Below are 25,182 nucleotides of genomic sequence, written 5' to 3' on the forward strand. Positions count from 1 at the left end.
TCCTTCTTTGTCTCTTGTAATAGTCTTTATTTTAAAGTCTATTTTGTCTTTTATGAGAATTGCTACTCCAGCTTTCTTTTGATTTCCATTTGCATGGAATATCTTTTTCCATCCTCTTACTTTCAGTCTGTATGTTTCCCTAGGTCTGAAGTGGGTCTCTCATAGACAGCATATATGTGGGTATTGTTTTTGCATCCATTCAGCCGATCTATGTCTTTTGGTGGGAGCTAAGGTAATTATCTATATGTATGTTCCTATTACCATTTTCTTAATTGTTTTGGGTTCGTTATTGTAGGTCTTTTCCTCCTCTTCTTTATCCTGCCTAGAGAAGTTCCTTTAGCATTTGTTGTAAAGCTGGTTTGGTGGAGCTGAATTCTCTTAGCTTTTGCTTGTCTGTAAATTTTTAATTTCTCTGTCTAATCTGAATAAGACCCCTTGCTGGGTAGAGTAATCTTGGTTGTAGGTTTTTCCCTTTCATCACTTTATTTTTTTACTTTTTTTTTTTTTCCCGGTACGCGGGCCTCTCACTGTTGTGGCCTCCCGTTGCGGAGCACAGGCTCCCGACGCGCAGGCTCAGCGGCCATGGCTCACGGGACCAGCCGCTCCGCGGCATGTGGGATCTTCCCGGACCGGGGCACGAAGCCATGTCCCCTGCATCGGCAGGCGGACTCCCAACGACTCCGCCACCAGGGAAGCCCCCTTTCATCACTTTAAATATGTCCTGCCACTCCCTTCTGGCTTGCAGAGTTTCTGCTGAAAGATCAGCTGTTAAACTTATGGGGATTCCCTTGTATGTTATTTGTTGTTTTTCCCTTGCTGCTTTGAATATTTTTTCTTTGTATTTAATTATTTTAAAAATTAATTAATTAATTTATTTATTTATTTTTGGCTTGTTGGGTCTTTGTTGCTGTGCATGGGCTTTCTCTAGTTGCAGTGAGTGGGAGCTACCCTTCGTTGAGGTGCACGGGCTTCTCATTTTTGTGGCTTCTCTTGTTGTGGAGCATGGGCTCTAGGTGCACAGGCTTCCGTTGTTGTGGCACGTGGGCTCAGTAGTTGTGGCTTGCGGGCTCTAGAGTGCAGGCTCAGTAGCTGTGGCACACGAGGCTTAGTTGCTCCTTGGCATGTGGGATCTTCCCAGGCCAGGGAAGTGTCCCTTGCACTGGCAGGCATATTCTTAACCACTGCGCCACCAGGGAAGCCCTGTATTTAATTTTTGATAGTTTGATTAATATGTGTCTTGGCATGTTTCTCCTTGGATTTATCCTGTATGGGACTCTCTGAGCTTCCTGGACTTGATTGACTATTTCCTTTCACATGTTAGGGAAGTTTTCATCTACAGTCTCTTCAAATATATTCTCGGTTCCTTTCTTTTTCTCTTTTTCTTCTGGGACCCTTATAATTCGAATGTTGGTGCATTTAACGTTGTCCCAGAGGTCTCTAAGACTGCCCTCAATTCTTTTCATTCTTTTTTCTTTATTCTGCTCTGTGGTAGTTATTTCTACTATTTTATCTTCCAGGTCACTTATCCATTCTTCTGCCTCAGTTATTCTGCTGTTGATTCCTTCTAGGGAATTTTAAATTTCATTTATTGTGTTGTTCATCATTGTTTGTTTGCTCTTTAGTTCTCCTACATCCTTGTTAAACATTTCTTATATTTTCTCCATTCTATTTCCAAGATTTTGGATCATCTTTACTATCATTACTCTGAATTCTTTTTCAGGTAGACTGCCTATTTCCTCTTTATTTGTTTGGTCTGGTGGGTTTTTGCCTTGCTCCTGCATCTGTTGTGTGTTTTTCTGTCTTCTCATTTTGCTTAACTTACTGTGTTTGGGGTCTCCTTTTTGTAGGCTACAGGTTTGCAGTTCCTGGTTTTTTTGGTGTCTGCCCCCAGTGGCTAAGGTAGGTTCAGTGGGTTGTGTAGGCTTCCTGGTGGATGGGACTAGTGCCTGTGTTCTGGTGGATGAGCCTGGATCTTGTCTTTCTGGGGGGCAGGACTGTCTGGTGGTGTGTTCTGGGTTGCCTGTGAGCTTATTATGATTTTAAGCAGCCTCTCTGCTAACAGGTAGGTTTGTGTTCCTGTCTTGTTAGTTGTTTGGCATAGGGTGTCCAGCACTGTAGCTTGCTGGTCGTTTAGTGGAGCTGGGTCTCAACATTGAGATGGAGATCTCTGGGAGAGTTTTCACCATTTGATATTATGTGGAGCCGGGAGGTCTCTGGTGGACCAGTGTCCTGAATTCAGCTCTCCCACCTCAGAGGCACAGGCCTGACACCTGGGTGGAGCACCAACACACTGTCAGCCACATGACTTCAGAGTGGAAGTGAAACAGCAGCTCTCCTCAGAACTCAGCCCCCATGACTCTTTTTGAATTATGTTTTTTTCTGGGTGTATGCCCAGTAGTGAGATTGCTGGGTCATATAGTAGTTTTAGTTTTAGTTTTTTAAGGACTCTCCATACTGTTCTCCATAGTGGCTCTATCAATTTACATTCCCACCAACAGTGCAGGAAGGTTCCCTTTTCTCCACACCCTCTCCAGCATTTATTATTTCTAGATTTTTTAATGATGGCCATTCTGACCAGTGTGAGGTGATACCTTATTGTGGTTTTGATTTGCAGTTCTCTAATGATTAGCAATGTTGAGCATCTTTTCATGTGTTTGTTGGCCATCGGTATGTTTTCTTTAGAGAAATGTCTATTTAAGTCTTCTGCCCATTTTTGGATTGGGTTGTTTTTTTTTTTTTGATATTAAGCTCATGAGCTGCTTGTATATTTTGGAGACTAATCATTGGTCAGTTGCTTCATTTGCAAATATTTTCTCTCATTCTGAGGGTTGTCTTTTCGTCTTATTTATGGTTTCCTTTGTTGTGCAAAAGATTTTAAGTTTCATTAGGTCTCATTTGTTCATTTTTGGTTTTCTTCATTACTCTAGGAGGTGGGTCTAAAAGGATCTTAATGTGATTTATGTCATAGAGTGTTCTGCCTGTGTTTTCCTCTAACAGTTTTACAGTGTCTGGCCTTACATTTAGGTCTTTAATCCATTTTGAGTTTATTTTTGTGTATCATGCTAGGAAGTGTTTTAATTTCATTCTTTTACATGTAGCTGGAGGAATCAGGCTCCCTGACTTCAGACTATACTATGAAGCTACAGTAATCAAGACAGTATGGTACTGGCACAAAAACAGAAATATAGATAAATGGAACAGGATAGAAAGCCCAGAAATAAACCCACGCACATATGGTCTCCTTATCTTTGACAAAGGAGGCAAGAATATACAATGGAGAAATAATAAGTGGTGCTGGGAAAACTGGACAGCTGCATGTAGTTCTTATGCCTATTGCAGCATTTTGAAATACCTCCATAAGTGCCAGAAATGGCCTGAATTTGTGAGGCAGGAGGAAGGAAAAGGAGAAGCAGACAGGACTAAAGAAATTATATTTTTTTCCTTTGAACAAAAAACAATGCTACTCAATTGAATAATTTAGTCATTACCCAACCAAACTTGGGTCCACAAGCTAGAAGCAGTAAAGCCAATCTACTGACACCAGGTTGTGGTGAAAGAAAGTGCAGCGTTTATTGCAGGTGCCATATAAGGAGCAAGGGGCAGCTAATGCTTATAAAGCCCAAGCTCTCTCTGATAGGTTTCAGGGTAGCATTTTTAAAGGCAAGGTGAGGGAGGGGAGTTGCAGGATATGTGATCAGCTCATGCACAATTCTTTGACTGGTTGATGGTGAGGTAACTGGATAGTGTCACAAGGGTTAACATTATTAATTCTCAGACTCCAGTAGGTCTGGGGGCTATGTGTCCACCGTCATCATGTAGTCAACTTCTTCCATTTGGTGGAGGCTTTAGTATCTGTAAAACAATTCAGGAATGTGTACCAGATACTGTTATCTATGTATTTCAGGGAGGAACTAAAGATTCTGTGACTGCCATATGGCTCATTTACTGTTTAAATTGTTACTAATTCTCCTGGCCCAACTCCTTTTTTTGTCATTACATGTTCACCTCCTTTTAATCATTAATTCTTGAGCCAGGCTTTTGTGACTCGGGGGAGGGCTGAGAGACTACAGCTTTTCTACAAACAAGAGGCAGGCAGAGGACGTGGGGGGAGGGGTCTGTCCATGAATGCCCCATAGTATCCTGCTTGGTTACAATTGGAACAATTTAGTGATGATTAAATAAGGTAATTCAGTGCTTTGAAATGTTCTGTTCTGTTAAAAGGACAAAGAGACTTAAGAGCATGCTTTAATATAGAAGGTTTTCTAAAAGCCTATGTCTTCTAGGGGTCTCTAATATCTGTCTCCACTGAAGAGCTTCAAACCATAACACATATTTCTGTGTGCCGTGAATCTGGCTACTCAGCATTGACTGATTAATACTTAATTTTCAAATAGCCTTAAACTTTATTCTTAAAACAAAGTACAATGTTCCCATGGAATCTTGGCATTTTGAAGGAATAACTTGTGTGTTTAAAAATTTGCTTGGGGACATTTGAGGTATTAGGAAATAAAAAACCACATGGCATTTTGGCAAACCTATGTGACCAAACTGTATTTGTTCGATAGAAGACTTTGTTGCCTTATTCTAAAATGTTGAGTGCTCGATAGCTTCTGGACCTCAACGTGGTGGTGGGAAAACTTTCCATTTGGGGAGTAGTGATTCTTGTTCATCTCCCAGTGGTGACGCAGGAATTTGCCTGTGTGGCAGCTCTTCTCCATGCAGATAAAGGATGATCGATCACCTACCTTTACTCTTAGAGAAGCTCTGAAATCCAGTGAGGGAGCCAAAATGCAGTACCTTTCAGATTGAGGTGTTAAGCGTTTTCTTTAGGAATAGAAATTGTATGTATTGGCTGAATTCTGTCTTTGCAAAGTTAGATAGAATTCTATTCTATCTAAATTTAGATTTAGACTGCCTCAAGCTTGAGAAATACTGTTTTAAGGAGGTGTATAGATGCTTTTGCCCCCAAGAATTTCCTTACAGGAGATGTGAAGCCAAGACTGTGTGATCACTGAGGGATGTAGAGCCTAATTGTCACTTCATATGAGGAGATAACTGACCTTAGAGGAAAGGGACCTGAATATCTGTCCTTCACAAGGAATTATGTACAATTGACTCTTGTGATTGTCTAGACAGGACCATGTAGCCAGAAGACCCCTGTGGAAAGGAGTGGAAAAGGGAGAAATCTTTGTATATGAGTGTATATACACATATGCATATACACAGATATATGCATATACACATGTGTGCATGCAGACACACATATAATAGTTTGTAAGATCATATCAATATATTTCCAATTAAAATTCTAGTGTTGGGGGGTGTGAGGGTGTGCTGTTTCTGTTTTTGTTTCATTTTTGTTCCTGCTGGCTCAAAGAGAAGCCAGGCCAGCTTTGCTGCAGTTTGATTTTTTACAAATTCTTGTACAAAACTGATCTAATTCTTCACTCCAAGGGTTGGGCTATTAGTGGGAAACTGGGATTTTCCCCTCTTCCTAGATTCCCTCAGATCTGTAACCAGCTTTCTCTTTTTTCTTTCCTCTGTTTTAAACCATACATTATATATATTTTTTGAGTTCTTGTCAAGGACCCTAGAAGTTCCTCCTGTTGACCACCTTTGTTCCCTCCCCTCCACAGCCAGCCTCATTGTGTATTCTGGGCAGGTATCTCAGACTTGAGGTGGAACTTCAGAAATTTGGCCGTCCACATGCCTGAAATGGATACAAAGACTACTAGTCATCCCCAAACATTCATTTTTTCTCTCTCTCTCTCTCTCTCTCTTTTTTAAATAATAGAACTCCCAAGTTTTAGATGGGTATGGCTGCCCAGCTCGTTATGACCATAATAGCTAAGTTCTAGGCAATAGGAAAACATCAGAAGTAATGTGTGCTTTTTCTAGATCAGTGATTCTTCAATGGGAGTGATTCTTGCCTCTCCCATCCCTTTAGAAATTTCTGGTTGTCAGAACTTGGGGGTACTTCTGGCATCTAGTGGGTAGAGGCCAGGGATGCTGCTAAATATCCTACAATGCACAAAACAGCCCCTTGCCCCCAACAAAGAATTATCTGGTCCCAAATGTCAACAGTGTCAAGGTTGAGAAATTCTATTCTAGACCATGCCTTTAAAAAAATGTACATGCCCTCCTCTGGTCTTTTCCTTTCCTCCAGGCTAGGAGTTTAGGAAGATTGGAGCAATGTCCTTAGACCTAGAAACAGAAACCAGATGCTTGGGGATGGCAGAACCACTGCAACAGCCCTTGACTCCCTGCCTCCACTATTACCATGAAAAAGAAATAACCTCTCTTGTTTAGGACTTTGCATTTGGGGGTCTACTTGTTATAGTAGCTTAGCCCATACACTAACTGACACAATGGATTTATTTATATTTACCTTTTTTGTGTGTGTGTGGTACACGGGCCTCTCACTGTCGTGGCCTCTCCCGTTGTGGAGCACAGCCTCCGGACACGCAGGCTCAGCGGCCATGGCTCACGGGCCCAGCCGCTCCGCGGCTGTGTGTGGTACACGGGCCTCTCACTGTCGTGGCCTCTCCCGTTGTGGAGCACAGCCTCCGGACACGCAGGCTCAGCGGCCATGGCTCACGGGCCCAGCCGCTCCACGGCATGTGGAATCTTCCCAGACTGGGGCACGAACCAATATCCCCTGCATCGGCAGGCGGACTCTCAACAACTGCGCCACCAGGGAAGCCCTATATTTACCTTTTAAATTTATTTTTATTGAGATATAATTGACATAATATTATATGAGTTTCAGGTATAAAATGTAATGATTCAATATTTGTATATACCGTGAAATGATCGCTGTAATAAGTCTAGGGAGCATCTTTTTTTGTAAATAGTTACCCCCAATTTTTTTTCTTGTGATGAAGACTTTTAAGATTTACTCTCTTATCAACTTTCAAATATACACTACAGTATTATTAACTATAGTCACCATACTGTATATTACATCCCCAGGACTTATTTATTTTATAACTGGAAGTTTGTACCTTTTGACCATCTTCACCCATTTCACACACCCACCACACCCCTTCTCTGGCAACCACCAATCTGTTTTCAGTATCTGAGTTGAGTTATTTTTTCCTTTGTTTATTTGGTTTTGTTTTTTAAATTCCAATGTAAGTGACATCATACAGTGTTTGTCTTTCTCTGACTTATTTCACTTAGCATAATGTCCTCAAGTTCAAATCATATTGTTGCAAATGGCAGGGTTTCCTTCTTTTCATATGGCTGAGTAACATTCCATTGTATGTATACACCACACTTAAAAAAAAAAATCCGTTCATTCAAAGATAGACACTTAGGTTGTCTCCATGTCTCGGCTATTGTAAATTATGCTGCAGTGAACATGGGAATGCAGATATCTTTTCAAGTGAGTTTTCATTTCCTTCCAATACATGCCCAAAAGTGTAATTGCTGGATCATATGTAGTTTTTATTTTTAATTTTTTGAGGAAACTGCATACTCTTTTCCATAGTGGCTGTACCTTACATTCCCACCAACAGTGTGCAAGGATTTTCTCCCTTTTCTCCACATCTTCACCAACACTGGTTATTTCTTGTCTTTTTTGATAACAAGTGTGAGGTGATTTATCATTGCTTTTTGCATTTCCCTGACAAGTAGTGATTTTGAACATACTTTCATGTCCTTTTGTCCATCTGTATGTCTTCTTTGGGAAAATGTCTATTCAGATCCTCTGCTCATTTTTGAATTAGTTTTTAAATTTTTCTATAGAGTTGTATGAGTTCTTTTGATGTTTTAGATATTAACCCCTTGTCAGATATGTGATTTGCAAATATTTTCTCCCATTCTGTAGGTTCCCTTTCATGTTGATGGGTTTTTGCTGCTGTGCAGAAGCTTTTTCACTTGATGTAGTCCCATTTGTCTATTTGTTCTTTTGTTACCTTTGTTTTTGGTATCAAAATCAGATTGAAAAAATTATTGCCAAGACCCATGTCAAAGAGCTTACCCACTACATTTTCTTCTAGGAGTCTTATGATTACAGGTCTTATGTTCAAGTCTTTAATCCGTTTTGAGTTGATTTTTGTGTAAGATAGTGATCTACTTTCATTGTTTTGCATGTGGATGTCCAGTTTTCCCAACACCATTTATTGAAGAGACTATTTTTCCCCATTGCATATTCTTGGCCCCTTTGTCATAAATTGATTGACCGTATAAGTGCGGGTTATGTTTGTTTTTACTTAACTGTAACCACTTTCTTCCACATCAAGAATCCCAGTTCTCATGAATACAGGAGAGAGTATAATTAGAATTCCCATAATCGCTCTATTACTTTATCCCATGTTACAAACAGGATAGTCTTAAAATAATCGTATTAAAACCACCATAATTAAAAATTTCTGAGAACTTTAAAACTATTTTTTGAATATGTTCTGTACATTAAACCCAACTTCTATAACTTCACTACTTTGCTTAAAAATAAAAACATTATAGGGCTTCCCTGGTGGCGCAGTGGTTGAGAGTCCGCCTGACGATGCAGGGGACACGGGTTCGTGCCCCAGTCCAGGAAGATCCCACGTGCCGCGGAGTGGCTGGACCCATGAGCCATGGCCGCTGAGCCTGTGCGTCCGGAGGCTGTGCTCCACAACGGGAGAGGCCACAACAGTGAGAGGCCCGTGTAACGCAAAAAAATAAATAAATAAATAAATAATAAAAAATAAAATAAAGACATTATATATTTTACTGTCTTCTTTTATTCCTCATTTAGTGTCAGTTCTACAAGTAACTATATGTTTAATATTCATCATCTGTTCTCATGCTGATAATTCTCTACTCATTTTGGTTGTCTAAAGTACATTCTGTAGTAGATTCCTAATGAAGAAAATAGAAACAACATTTCCTGAATTTTCCTGTGCCCTTTATATTTAAAAATGAGTTTTATTGGATATAAAATCAATGGCTCACATAATCTTTCTTTCAGTATCTAAAATATTACTCTATTTTTTTATTACTTCAAAAAGTCTGACAATAATCTAATTTCTTTCCCTTTTATCATTTCCTCTTTTTTTGTGTTGATGTTTTCTGTTAACATAAAATAAACTGCACATGTTTAAAGTATAGGTGGTAGGCAGCCCTCTCTGATGGCTTCAAGATTTCCACCTCTTATTGTACACACCCTATATAATCCCCTCCATTATGGCCTGAACATGTCCCCACAAAATTCATATGTTGAAGTTCTAACCCCTAAATTGGAGATGGGGCCTTTGGGAGTAATTAAGATTCAATTAGGCCATAAGGATGGGGCACTCATGATGGGATTCGTGGCCTTATAAGAAAGGGAAGAGAGACAGAGAGAGAGAGAGAGAGAGAGAGAGAGAGAGAGAGAAAGAAGGAAAGTTAAGTGAGGACATAGTGAAAAAGCTATCCGCAAGCCAGGAAGAAAGCTCACCAGGAACCAAATCAGCCTTGATCTTGGACTTCCCAGCCTCTGGAACTATGAGAAGATAAATTTCTGTGGTTTAAGCCATCATATCCATGGCATTTAGTTATGGCAGCTCAGCTGACTAGGATACCCTCCCTTGAGTTTGGATGGGACCTGTGAAAACCATGAGATCATAACTCTGTGATTAGGTTATGTTATGGAAGAAAACATCAGGACAGACTGGAGGGAGATTCTCCTGATTGCTTTGAAGAAGTAAGCTTCTATGTTGTGAAAGGGCCATATGACTAGAACCCTCAGCTTCTAGGAGCTAAGAGAATCCCTGGTTGACATCTAGTAAGAAAACAGGGATCTTAATCCTACAACCACAAGGCACTGAATTCTGAGACCTCGATTTTCCAATGAGATAAAGCTATGGCTGACAACTTGATTTCAGCCTGATGAGATCCTGACCCAGGTAAACCATAATTTGACTAGGACTCCTGACCCACAGAAATAGTGGTATAATAAACATATTGTTTTAAGCCACTAAGTTTGTGATAATTTGTTATGCAGCAATAGAAAACTAACACAGAGTACAATTTGATAAGTTTTAACATATGCACAAATGGGAAATCATAAACAAAATCAAGATAATAAACATACTTAGAACCCCCTTAAATTCCCTTATGGCCTTTTTTATTCTACCCCTCCCATCCCATCCCAACCTCCCCTATTCCTAGGCAAGCACTGAACTGCTTTCTGTCAGTGTAGATTAATTTGTATTTTCTAGGCTTTTATAAAGATGGAACCATACACCACATACTCTTTTATGTTTAGCTTGTTTCATTTAGCATAATTATTTTGAGATTTATCTATGTTATGATGTATAACAAGTTCATTCCTTTCTTTGGCAGAGTAATATTCAATTGTATGTATTTACTACAATTTATTCATTCATTCAACGGTTGATGAACTTTTGAGTTGTTTCTAGTTTTTAGCTATTACATATAAAGATGCTATGAACATTTGTATATACATTTCTGTTTGGATATATGCTTTTATTTCTCTTGGATAAATACCTAGGAGTGGAATGCCTTGATCATATGATAGATATGTTTTTAACTTTTTTAAAAAAAAATGCTAAGCTCTTTTCCTAAGTGGTTATGTCACTTTACATTCACAGCAGTAGTATATGAGAGTTCCAGTTGCTCCACAACTTTGTCAACACTTGACATAGTCAGTTTTAAGATTTTTTAAAAATATTTTAATAGATGTGTATTGGTATCGCTACATGTCTCTAATCTCCACATCCCTAATGGACAGTAAAGTTGAGCATCATTTAATGTGTCATCTGTATATCTTATTTCATAAAGTGTCTGTTCAAATTTCTGTTCACATTTTTAATTGGGATATTTATATTCTTATTATCGAGTTTTGAGAATTGTAAATGTCTGGATACAAGTATTTTATGTGATTTGCAAATATTTTCTCTTAGTCCATGGCTTGTCTTTTCATTCTGTTAAGAGATTCTTTCAAAGAATAGGCATGTTTAATTTTGATGAAGTCCAATGTGTCATTTTGTCCTATGTACTGTGCATTTGGTGTCATAGCTAATAAATTATAGCCTAACCCAAGGTCACAAATGTTCTCTGCTACAACTTTTTTCTAGAAGATTTATAGTTTTAAGTAGGTTTAAAATTAGGTCTATTATCCATTTTGAGTTAATTTTTGTTTATGATGCAAAATTATGGATGGAAGTTCATCCTTTTTTTACATATGGAAATCCTATTGTTCCTGCACCCTTTGTTGAAAAGACCCTTTGTCCTTTCTCCATTAAATGCCTTTGTAGCTTTGTTACAAATCAATTGACCATAGATGTGTGTGCATCTATTTCTGAACTCCATTTTGTTCCATTGATTTATTTGTCTATCTCGACACCAGTACAACATGCTCTTGATTATTGTAGCTTTAAGTAAGTCTTGAAGTCAGGTGGTTTAGTCCTCTAACTTTGTTCTTCTTTTACAAAGTAATTTTGTCTATCCTTTGGTTATCTGACTAGTAATGATATAAATTTATTGTCCTTACATCATTTATTGAAAGTCTACACTTTCTCCTCTGATATGCAATCACATTCTCTCATAATTCGTTTGTATATGTGAGATCTTACTGTACTGTTCTACTGGCCTATTTATTTAGGACGGCACCAATATTCAGTATGAGTTACCATAGCTTTATATTAAGTTTTATTCCCAAATAGAATGAGTTTATTAACCTTGTAAGTTCAACATATATTTTTGACTTAGTCTTAATTAGACCTTATGAACCTGCCTTAGTAAGTACATACAAGTTTGCCAACATACATATATACCTAAAATCTTACTTATTTTTTCTTTTTAAAAAAATTTTTTATTTATTTATTTATTTTTAACATCTTTATTGGAGTATAACTGTTTTACAATAGTGTGTTAGTTTCTCCTTTACAGCAAAGTGAATCAGTTATACATATACATATGTTCCCATATCTCTTCCCTCTTATTTTTTCTTTAGGACTTGCTAATAATAGGCTGTAACTTTAGCTGACTTCTGCTATCTTTAGTAATTCATATTTATAAACATGCACGTGTACACAATCATACAACACTTACAGGCATACCCAAGTTACTGTTTGCACAATTTTTCTCCTTCATCTATTCCATATTTTATAATAGCCTTGGCCAGAACAAATAGCAATTACATTTTGAGAAACCAATACTCATATTTTCAAATGCATCTCCTAAAGGTGTCTTTATAGTATTGAGGTAATTTTGTGACACTCATTTCTACACGTCTTGACACAACAAATTATTGTTATCTCAGCATTACTTTTCAATCCCAGCAATCAGACTATGTAATTTAAAACTAGAGAAAAATATTTAAAAGGTCGGAGGGGCTAGAGATATGTATATAACTCTCTGGGGGAAAAATCAACTTTAACCTTCAAACTACTTTTCTCTACCGAGAACAACGTTTCTCAGAAGAGATGATATTCTGCATTAATGGAATCCTTACCAACTGCTGGGGTGGCCAGGGGTGGGGTATTTCCCCCCCGGATCAGGATGAGTGTTTTGAAATTTGCTCTAGCAGAATTGCAGAGTGCTTCAACACATGGGGTCTGAGCCAGCTGGCCTGGGTTTGAATCCCAGCTACATTGCCTGACCACTAGCATTGTGATCACTGTGCTTTTCTTTTTTCGTTTATAAAATTGGGATAATAACAGTGCTTATCTCATGGGGATGCTGGAAGGATTAAAAGTGTTTATACACATGAAGTGTTAGAAAAGTGCTTGGCTCAATACATATTGACCGTCATTATTGAATAAACAAATTAAAACATTGAATGAGTATTTATAACACAGTTCATCTTCTAGATCTCATTTTTGTCATTAACCTGAAAATTCAGTGTTTTAGAACTAAAAAGGCCTTTAGGAATTTTCTATTCCAACTGTCTTAGTTAAATATGAAGAAAGTAAGGTTGAGAAAGGTCAAATTATTTGTGCGAAATTGTTCAGCTCATTAGTAATAAAGTGAGGATAGAAGCAAAGTCTCTTAGTCTTATTGTCTAAAGGGAATTGACGAGTCTAATTACAATTGGAATTACAATAAAAAGAAAATGCAAATTTAAATAAGCAGTCAAAAGACGTAAGGGTAATGTATGTTCCACTAAATAGAACTTTCCACTTTGTTCTCCATTTCCTGTCTTCCATACCACTAGGGCATTATATTAGGTATTCATTTTGGTGGTTATGGATGCTTTGAAATATTTAGTTTCTTTGTATGATTTAAAAAATTTTATTGATTGCTGCAAGTTCTCAGAGGAGCAATATCAGAGCTTGGCTAAGGAACTGTGAGTTTCTTAGGTAGTCTGAGATGTCTTCCAAGTAGTCTCTCAACTTCCTTTGCTTTTTTTCAGAAAACTAAATGTTAGTTAAAGACCTTTTAATCAGACAGGAGTGAAATATGTGTTTCATTTAATGGGATCAAAGTAGACAAAGCAGTTACTTTAGACTTCAAAATATGAATTTCTCATTTGTGCCCATTGAACCTATGGTTAAAATATTCACAGCATAGCTTTAATATTGTTCTACAAATACCACTGTTCCAGGAGAAGCGGTTATTCTCAAAAATGACCTAGAAAGAGAAAGAAAAGAACAGAAATGGTATGCTGCACTATACTTAAAAGAAAGTCTTGATTGTGTGTGTGTGTGTGTGTGTGTGTGTGTGTGTGTGTATGTGTGTGTGAGAGAGAGAGAGAGAGAGAGAGAGAGAGACCAAGTTCCCATTTTCTGGAAAAAATGAATTAAATGCTAAAAATTCAATAAATCTTTATTACCAGTTTATTAGGTGGCAGCCCCTTTTCTAGGCATTCAGGATACAGCAATGACTAAGATAACTTGTAATAGACAGTAAGTCTTGGGACCAAGATTCAACTCAGCCCAGCTCACTACAGAGTATGCTCTCAATCACAACCTCTTAAAATCTTCTTGTATGCTAAACATTTTTTAAATTGTTTTTTCTTTAACAGGGAGTGAAGAAAATTGTGGCATTGTTTCCACACCAACATTTAGCATAAAAGGAACAAACATTGATATCTTGAGGTTGTATCTTCAATTACACAAAACATCTCCATGGAATTCTAAAGTAATTTCAAAATGTGGATTTTTCTAATAAGTTGTTACTTCGTTATGTCTCAGTTTCCAAACTTTCTGAGGGGCAATTCAATGTACTTATTCTTTATTTTTATGACATTGGATAGATCTTTCCAGCACTTATTTGGAAGGTGCTTACCTGTTCTTTGCCCCAACTGGGTCCCAGCTCTTTCTGATAGGAGGCGGGGCACAGCCTTCTAAGAGCAAGGCTCCGGCACGGGACAAGGCTCCCAGCTCTGACACATAGATGTCTCATCTCTGACAAGCAACTTTTAGTTTCTCTTATGCCTCAAGTTTTTTCATCTGTAAAATATTATATATCTCATAGAGATGTCATTTACCTCAAATTATTATTTACCTTATAAATAAACTACTCTTCACCTCAAGCCTGACCTTAGATTGCATTCGATCCAAGGCTGGTATTGTTATTATAAAATAAAGGGGGCAGGCCAGGAGGTTTCTATGACCCCAGAGACCATTAGGTTTTTCCTGGTGGTCTTTAGGGTATTTCCCACTATCCAGATTTTTATGAATTCAACTGGAATCTCCTATTTTTGAACATTCTGACTTATACTACTGAACAAGATCTTCACAGCCTGCTTAGGACTGGTTGTGTTATTCTAGTTTCAAACACTGTCTTCAAACTGCAGGTTCTGAAAGTGAAAACCCTGTGAGGTCAAGTATTCGACGGCATTTCCCTATGATAAATATCAGGACAGCTAGAGTTTTGGTCACCCACCATTTACTCAGCACTCTTCCTGGCATAATGTATCGCTTCTTTATAAAAAGGTCTAGTGAGAACGAGTCATTTCTTTACCACAGTCAAAACATTTATGGAAGAGGCTCCCATAAATCTCCCTAGTGTGTAACAATGGGATAATAAAACTCAGGGATTTGGAACTCACTTTGGTTCTCATCTCTCCAGACCTTTGTGATTTAGAAAGTCCATATGTTAAAATCTCAGAGAGGCGGATTCAGAGAGACCTCCTTTAATTTGGAGGTTGCTGGTGACCTCTTATTTATTTGTTCCCTCTTATATTTTTCCAAGTTAAGATTTTTCACAGGACTTCATATAATTTTTCCAACTTTTCTGGTATAAACCATCTGTGGTCACTTTGCAGAGTCTCTTTAGGTCATGGGAAAGTTCTCTCTTTCCTACACAGCACATCTACGAGTCTTGCTCACCACAGCCACTTGTTAGTAATGGATAGTTCCATGTGTCTCTAAGGAATTTAGATGGAGTCACAATGCCTAACTTGTTGCCTATCTGTAATTGTGAAAAAAATTTTACAACGCTCTTACATTTAAATATTTCATTTGTTGTTTTTTTAAATTCTTTTTTATATTCTTTTCCATTACGGTTTATCACAGGATATTGAATATGGTTCCCTGTGCTATACAGTAAGACCTTGCTGTTTATCCATTCTATATACACCAGTTGACATCTGCTAACCCCAAACTCCTAACCCATCCCTTCCCACCCCCCACTTGGTAACCACAAGTCTGTTCTCTATGTCTGTGAGTCTGTCTTCTGTCTCTGTAGATAAGTTCATTTGTGCCATATTTTAGATTCCACATATAAGTGATATCACACGGTATTTGTCTTCCTCTTTCTGTTATTGTCCATTTTTAACGTGAGTTTTTCCTCTTTCTCAAAAAAGACAGGCTACTCTAGAATCTCTGTTAAAAAATGAAACTTTTCAAATGCTGTATTTGATATGTTACTAGTGTATTTACGTTAGCTTTCCAGATACCTTACAACTTTTAAATGACTGTGGACAGATAGAGAATATGAAGTACAGTATATTGTCAGGCATGCCCTAACATCGTCCCTTAGAAAAATCACATCCTGTCCTGACTGTCCCTTCTCAAGTCCTTATCACCTATCTTTTCTCATTTGACAAATTATTATCTTCCTTCAAGACCCAGCCCTGACACACTTCTATGTCCACTGAAATCCACAAAGCCTCTGAATTTCTCCTATTTTGATATTTGAACATACCCTGTCATATATACTTGAATTTTCTTTTATGAATGAGCTTGTGTGGAGTGAAACTGTAAGCATCTTAAGGACAGGGACCATCTCATATAATTCAACTAAATTTCAGACAGATACCCGGTGGCTGCAAACATATGTTACTTTACATAGTAATTTCTAAAAATAACAATACATATCCCTTTGGGGTATTCTGGGAAATATCAAGATAATAAGGCAAATCTGAAATGATCAAAAAATTGTAAGTAATATATTTAGCTATTTTTCTGTGAAAATGTGTGTTAACAAATTGGGATCATATTATATATGATTTTGATACTTGTTTTTTTAATAACCCATCATGAATATTCTGTTATGAAATATTATTCAAATGCACAATCTTGCTAACCATTGTTTATTTAACCATTTACCTTTTGCTGGACATTTATTTCAGTTTTGATTTTATTTTAAAAAATATTTTATCTGTGTATCCTTCTTTCAGAAAATGTTTACCAACTTATAATTCCAACAACTTACCAGTGCTCTTTCACTCCATTTTTGCAGCTCTGGGTATTGTCACTGAGTATACATACATATTTAAAAATTTTTATAGGCAAAGGTTTTCTTATTATTTTTAATTACATTCTTTGCTTATTAGAGAGAATATCGATTTCCTATGTTTAATAGACATTTAAATTCTTTCTTTTGTAAACTGCCAATTTGTGATTCTTCTCCATTTTAATTTGGTGTGTGATGTGTTGCTGTCAGGTTCATAAGTACTCATTATATATTAAGGTCATTGCCTGAATCCATACTTGTAAATTTTTGATAGTATTGATACTTGTAAATAACTGAATTTAATAATTTTTTCTTCGTGAGCTTTTCCATATAAAGCTTTAAAAATATGTATTTACATTTTCTCCTTTGATTTTTATGCTTTGGATTTTTATTATTTAACTTTATAATGCACTTAGAATTATTTATTTTTTCTCTCAAATCATTGATCAATTTTCCAGAATCATTTATTGAATAATCTTTTTTCCTACTTGTCCTACGTTTTCTTATTTATTGCATTTTTGTTTTACTGATCACATATTTTCTTACTCACCACACGTATATCATACACACCAATTTTTTATATAATTATGTGTATTCTTGGGCTCTCTATTGTATTTCACTGATCTGTCCATCCTTGTTCTAGCTCCACAGTTTTGATTGTATAGCTTTATAGTAAATTTTAACACTTGCTAAGATAAATTCCTCATGTTACTATTCTGTTCTTTACAAAAATTCATTGTTTTTTTTTTTCCCATTTCAGCTTTACAGAAGTTTAGAATTATTTGCCAAGTTAAAAATATTTGTTTAGAATTTTGCATAGAATTGCACTAAGCTTTAAGTTTATTTGAGATGCACCAACAAAATGTTTATAGCATTCAGTATGTTCTTTCTTTCAAGCTAGACTAACACTCCTTGCCTGCTGGACTGCCAGGCTGCACCATAGTCCAATGGTGCAAGAAGTTGGTTGTCCAACTGGTGGTGACTTACATTTACAAAGAACACTTTAACAAGAGACTTTCCAAAGTAGTTCTCCCAGCCCCTATTTTATTCATCTGCTATCTTTCATTAGAATACTTACTTGAGTTTTTTTTTCATAAATAAATCTCAAGCAAAAAACCCCCCAAAAAAACAACAAAAAAACTTCAAGCAAATATTTTAATCCTGAGACTTTTTAACACATTGGTGGCCCCCATTAAGCCAACATTTACTAAAATATTAAAGTAAATATCTTAAACAACTTTCATATTTGAATAAGGTTTAAAAATTTATCACTGGAAAATTACCCCAGGATCTAGTTGTAACACTGTAATATAAACAACAAAAAATAGTTTTCACTCATCTAAACCTCCGTATCTGTCTATTGTTTTTGGGTTCCATTCAGCTTTTCGTTGTCTCAAATACATGTGTACTTGTTTCTGGTGGGAATTTTTGCTAAGTGATATGTGTCTTTCTCTTCCTTTGGGATTTGAATGATCCCAGGACCATCTTTTCTCTTTTTTTTTCCCATAAATTCTGCTCTTTGGATGACAGTGTCCGTGTTTGGTTTCACAAACATCTGAGTGAAATGTGTTTATTTTCCTTTAGAAATATGTATTATAAACTGAGTGAGTGGACTTCTGTTTTTAGAAAAGTATAAGGTGATAATTCAAGGCCTAGATAGACAGAAAATTTTAATTCTCAGAGTCAGTGCAAGAGGAGTTGCCTTATCTTCCAAAACTGACTGTAGGGAACAGCATCTTGAGATGAGAAAGCAATTCAATTAGTGTGGATACTTCTATGTATTTATTTATTTCACTTTTGAGCAACAATTTTGAAGCAAAGACAGCTTATTATCAAAAAGGATACTTTTTCTTAATTCTTATTTTATGTTCTTATCAGAATAATGATCTAGTAGTAAATCAAAAATATCTAACTAATAGCTGCGGATACTTGGAAAGTATTAAGTGCAGAAGCATTTTGTGTTTCGGGAACTCATAGTCTTTGAAAATTTCTCGCATTTTCTCTGACAATTAGGAAAATAAGAAATCTTGACATTTTCTCACAACAGCTTCTGTCAGGAACACCAGGAGGATGCTTTTAAGACATAATTTAGGAACACATAGGAGATAAGATTAAATAACTTCAGGAAGAAAACATCTTGCTTTAGTTTCAGGACAAGGTGCAAAATTGAAAATTTTTATGTTAGTGAAAAATTCAACTTGAGTAAATTATAGACACTTGATACTTTAGTCTGAACATATCTTTGGAAGCAATCCTGACCATCAAACAGTTATCACAGAAACAAGCCAGTAGGAGAATCATAAGAGAATCATAAGCTTTTACTCTGTTTTTGAATTAACAACTTGGTATTTCATGGCAGTGGGATTCTGATGGTATTTGGAGCAATCTTCCATTGGAAACATCTATATAAGGATTGATGTGGATTTCCAGGCACAATGTATATTTGACAGTCTGAGCTTGTATGTCTTCTGTGGTTTGTGAAACTGAAAATAATGACCATTTTCCTTAGAGGGAAAACTTTTCTCAGAAAAAAAGATTCTATTGCAAATATTTAATTATAATTTTACATTATTTTAAAACATTAAACATAGATTAGGTCTTTATCCAATTTGATTCAGATTCAATTCAATTTTTGTTTTTTAAGAAAATGCAGTTCAAAGATGCCAAACAATAATAGTGTGCTTAACCACAGAACATGCAAAGAATTGATTTTATATTTTCATTAAAAAATCTACCAATTGCTTTGCGACCACCTAGAGGAGTGGGATAGGGAGGGTGGGAGGGAGGCGCAAGAGGGAGGGGATATGGGGATATATGTATACATATAGCTGATTCACCTTGTTACACAGCAGAAACTAACACAACATTGTAAAGCAATTTTACTCCAATGAAGACGTTAAAAAAAAAAATCTACCAATGAACACTAACTAGATTTTTCTTTTTTTAACAGTACGTTTCCATGGTAGAAACTGTCAAAATTTCTGCCCAAACATACACCGTTACTTCTTGAATGATGAAAATATTGTCCTTTGGTACTGATCAACCCATGGCAGAATATCACAGAAAGAGATGCAACAATTACAAAAAAAAAGTAGATTTATGCAACATTCGATATTTATTTAAAAATGTTAATTGACCATCTACTATTAAATGGAGAAGTCTTTGTCAACAAAGAGTTTACATTCTAAAAGGTGAGTGTAGGTAAGAAACAGGTACTATATAAGGCAGGTGTTGACAAATTATGGCTCATAGACCAAATTTGGCCCACCACCTATTTGTGTAATTATCGTTTCATTAGAATAGAGCAATGCCCATTCCTTTACATATTATCTATGGCTGCTTTTGCACTACAATAGCAAAGTTAAGTAGTTATGGCAGACATGAGAACTTTGGTTCTCAAAGCCTAAAATATTTACAAGCTGGCTCTTACAGAAAAATTGGTTGACTTCTGGTGTAATGTGTTGGCAGCCATAAGTGATTTTTAAAAAGCAGGGTAAATTTTCATGTAGAATAATCAGGGAAGTGTTTTCCAAGGAGGTAACATCTGAGTAGACCTGAAGACAGTGAGGAAGAAAGCCCTGCAGATTTGAGAGAAAAGAATCCAGACAAAGAGAAGGGGAAGTGAAACAAAGTGGGAGAGTACTTGTCACATCTGAGGAACAGCAAGGAGGCCAGGGAGGCTGGAGTGTATTGGGGGAGGGGGAGAGTGATAAGAGGGGTGTCAGAGATCACAAAGGGGCAGATAATAGAGGGCCTGTCCATCCCTATAGTGATCTTGCTTTTTTATTTTTAAAAATTTTATTGGAGTATAGTTGATTCACAATGTTGTATCAATTTCTGCTATACAGCAAAGTGAGTCAGCCACACACACACACACACACACACACACACACACACACACACACACACATATATATATTCTTCTCCACCATGGCCCATCACAAGATAATGAATATAGTTCCCTGTGCTATACAGCAGGACACTGTTGTCCATCTATCCTATATATCACGTTTGCATCTGCTAATCCCAAACTCCCAATCCATCCGTCCCCCAACCCCTACTCCCCGCTGGTAACCACAAGTCCACACTCCATATCTGCAAGTCTGCCTCTGTTTCATAGATAAGTTCATTTGTGCCATATCTTAGCTCACCCAGCATGATTCTAAGTGAGACTGAATCACTAGGTGATGCAGCGCTGAGGAGTGACATGATGTGTCTTCTATTTTTAAAGGAGACCTCCATACACAGGAGGAGACTAAACTGGAAGGGAAAAGTGGTGGGAGCAGTAAGCTCAGTTAGGAGGCTAATGGCAGCACTCCATGGCAGCTTAGACCAGTCTGGGGGTGATAGAGGAAGTAATAACTATTTGGATTTAAAACACATATTAAAAGAGTAGCCAACAGAACTTGCTGATGGACTTTATGTGATGCGTGGGAGAAAAAGATAGCCAAGAATGACTCTAACGTTTTGGTCCCAAGCAACCAAAAGAAATAAGATGCAAGTTACTGAGATGGGACTAGAGGAAGAGTAGGTGGTGCTGGAAGGAATCAAGATTGATTGATTATCTTTTCATAGCTTTTATTTTTAGTTTAATAAATCAAGAATAAAGATTTACCAAAAAAAAAAAAAAGAGGGAAAAAACCCTCTGAATAGGTGAAGACATCAGAGGCAATTCCTAGAGCAGAGGCTGACAGTTAACTCATATCTCACTCCATGGTTTCTAGTCAGTTTTGAGACACTTTACTTGCATCTCTAGCTCATCCTTTTTCTCTTTCATTTTAGCCCAATGCATCCACTTCTTCTGTCCCTTCCCCTTCTGAGTCCAGGTGCAGCAAGGTGGGCCTCATGGACATACACCCAACAGCTGCCAAGACTTTGTTTTTGAACACAAAAATTCTGAGATGAATATTAGCATCCAACTGTGAGCATCCAAGTGATTGTGTTGAATCAGCAGTGAGATATCTGAGATGAGTTCAGGGAAGTAGCCCAAGCTGGAGACAAAAAATTTGCAAATCATTTTGCCACAGAGATTATAAACCATGAGACTGATTGAGATGACCTGGGAATAAGTGTATGAAGAGAAAGAAAAATAGTGTCGAAATCCAAGGATTCCCAAATTTCATGTGTAAGATGGCGATGAGGAAGCAATAATGATACTGAGAAGGTGCAACTGGAAAGGTAGGAAGGGAACCAAAAGAATGGGGAGTTCTGGAAGCCGAGTGGAGAAGATGGTTGAAGATGGAAGGAGTGATGTATTGTCTCAAACGCTGAAAGGTAGAGTGTGGTGGTTTGAAATTGAGCTTGGGGAATGATGCAATCATCGGTAAAGCATAAGGAGGGTATGATTGTGCCAGAGGTGACTTAGGCAGTGTTAAGGACAACCACAATTGAAGGAAGGAGGCAAGAATCTGAAAGGACAAGATAGTGGAAGGATGGTCTACCTGGGTATGGAAACCACCAAAAATTATGGCAGTAATTGTTTTGGAGTGACCACTGCTAATATCTTCAAGGAATAAGGGGAGGGTCCTGGAGGTCCACAGATGACTGGAATACACAGGGAGAGCGAGTAATATAGCTCAATGGCATTAGTTGGGAGTTTTGGCGATTCAGCCCGAGAAGACTAAAATAACTCAAAGAACAAGGTTCTCAAATTTTGCTGCACATTATGATCACCTGGGGAGCTTTATTTTTTATGATTAAGCTGAATATTTTTAATATATTATTTTGTAAACTTTGTTTGCTTTACAACATATGGTGAAAATTCCCTATGCCATATTTTTTTCTTTTCCGATACAGTTTACTACTGGATATTGAATGTAATTCCCTGTGCTATACAGTAGGACCTTGTTGTTTACCCATTCTAAATATAATAGTTTGCATCTGCTAATCCCAAACTCCCAATCCATCCCTCCTCCACCCTCCTCCCTCTTGGCAACCACGAATCTGTTCTCTATGTCTTGAGTCTGCTTCTGTTTCACAGATATGTTCATTTGTGTCGTATTTTATTTTATTTTATTATTTTATTTTATTTTTTTTGCGGTACGCGGGCCTCTCACTGTTGTGGCCTCTCCCGTTGCGGAGCACAGGCTCCGGACGCGCAGGCTCAGTGGCCACGGCTCACGGGCCCAGCCGCTCCGCAGCATGTGGGAAACTTCCTGGACCGGGGCGCGAACCCGTGTCCCCTGCATCGGCAGGCAGACGCTCCACCACTGCACCACCAGGGAAGCCCCTGTGTCGTATTTTAGATTCCACACATAAGTGATATAGTATGATATTTGTCTTTCTCTTTTTGACTTACTTCACTTAGTATGATAATCTCTAGGTCCATTCATGTTACTGCAAATGGCATTATTTCATTTCATTCTTTTTTATGGCTGAGTAATATCCCATTGTATATATGTAACACATCTTCTTTATCCATTCATCTTTTGATAGAGATTTAGGTTGCTTCCATGTCTTAAACTATCGTAAATAGTGCTGCTGTGAGCATTGGGGTGCATGTATCTTTTCAAATTATAGTTTTGTCCGAATATATGCCCAAGAGTGGGATTGCTGGATCATATGGCAACTCTATTTTTAGTTATTTGAGGAAGCTCCATACTGTTTTCCATAGTGGCTGCACCAATTACATTGGGGAGCTTTAAAACAGGGGTCCCCAACCCCCGGGCCATGGACTGGTACCAGTCCACAGCCTGTTAGCAACCGGGCCGCAAAGCAGGAGGTGCGAGGCGGGCAAGCAAACGAAGCTTCATCTGCCGCTCCCCACCACTCCCCATCACTCACATTACTGCCTGAACCACCCCCCAACCCACACACCTGTCCGTGGGAAAATTGTCTTCCACAAAACCAGTCCCTGGTGACAAAAAGGTTGGGGACCACTGCTTTAAAACACCCAGATTCCCCAATGACAAACCATACTAGTTAAATCAGAATGTCTGCAGATAGGCATACAATATGAGTGTGTCTTTCCAGATTCCTAGATTATTTCAATGTCAGCAAAATTTGGCAACTACTACAATAGAGTCAACCTTATATTACATCATTTGGTGAGAATTAAAGTAGGACAAATTGATCTTGGCTGAAAGGTGGATTTATTCTGAAAATATCTCTATGAAAATGGGGAGCAGGAAATGAAAACAACATCGAGAACAATAACAAAAACAGCTGTTGGAAATCAGCCGGAAATGGTGAGGTTATTACGATAAGAAAGTTGACAATTTGAGAATTTGAGAGGGTGCTTTAGATGATTAGCTTTAATATCCATGTGACCTTGTGCCACAAACTTTATCCTCAGGTGACCCATTTATAAAATGGAATCAAAATATATACCTTTCAACTAGATAGATAGATAGAACATGAATGTCCTTGGCAGGGTTCCCTTAATAAATATAATTTCCTCCATTGAAAACATTTTTGTATCTTCTCCATAAATGTTTATGTAATGTTCCTTCATTATAGAATTTTTTTGTATATTTTTTCATGTGTATTTTATATGCTATACATAATTTGTAATATATGTGTGTATTTATTTATCTATCTAACTATCTATCAAATAAGATCAAAAGACAACAAGCAATATGCTTGGTATGTGCAAGAATTTTGCCAGGGGCTGAAGTAAGGTTCATTACTCTTCACTCAAAGTCACTGTATGATAAAATATGACTGCATCAAGCTCCTATCTTCTCTTGCCTTGTGAGAGGATTGTAAATAGTATTTCTGGAGAAGGGAAGGAGGAAAGAGGTCACCCTTTGTTTTCTATTTTCACTTTGGAGATGCTGCACAGTTCAGTGGTTTAGAATCACAATCTGGAGTGAGTCATATATGGGACTGAGTTTTATTGTATTGCTTTTTATCTAACCTCTTTAACTCTTCTTTGAGGCCTGTTGAGATTATGCGTGTCCCAATTGCGTAATTAGTACCTGGCCCATAGTGAGGATTGGTATGTGTTTAATAAATGGTCACTATCCATATTCATCATTTATAGCCACTTTAACCAGGACCCTTTACTGTTTTACAAGTCAATATTACTATTAGAAGAATTAAAAGTAATGTGTGACATAGAGAATAGACTTGTGGTTGCCAAGGGGGAGGGAGGGAGGGAGAGGGATGGAGTGGGAGTTTGGGGTTAGCAGAGGCAAACTATTGCATATAGACTGGATAAACAACAAGGTCCTATTGTATAGCACAGGGAACTATATTCAATATCCTGTGACAAGCCATAATGGAAAAGAATATGAAAAAGAGTAAAGGGCTTCCCTGGTGGTGCGACAAACCATAATGGAAAAGAATATGAAAAAGAGTAAAGGGCTTCCCTGGTGGTGCAGTCGTTAAGAATCTGCCTGCCAATGAAGGAGACACGGGTTCAAGCCCTGGTCCGGGAAGATCCCACATTCTGCAGAACAACAAAGCCTGTGCACCACAACTACTGAGCCTGCTCTCTAGAGCCCATGAGCCACAACTACTGAGCCCACGTGTTGCAACTACTGAAGCCCATGTGCCTCGAGCCCGTGCTCCACAACAAGAGAAGCCACCACAATGAGAAGCCCGCGCACCGCAATGAAGAGTAGC

The sequence above is a fragment of the Physeter macrocephalus genome, chromosome 6 (genome assembly GCF_002837175.3).
Source record: "Physeter macrocephalus isolate SW-GA chromosome 6, ASM283717v5, whole genome shotgun sequence".
Lineage (NCBI taxonomy): Eukaryota > Metazoa > Chordata > Mammalia > Artiodactyla > Physeteridae > Physeter > Physeter macrocephalus.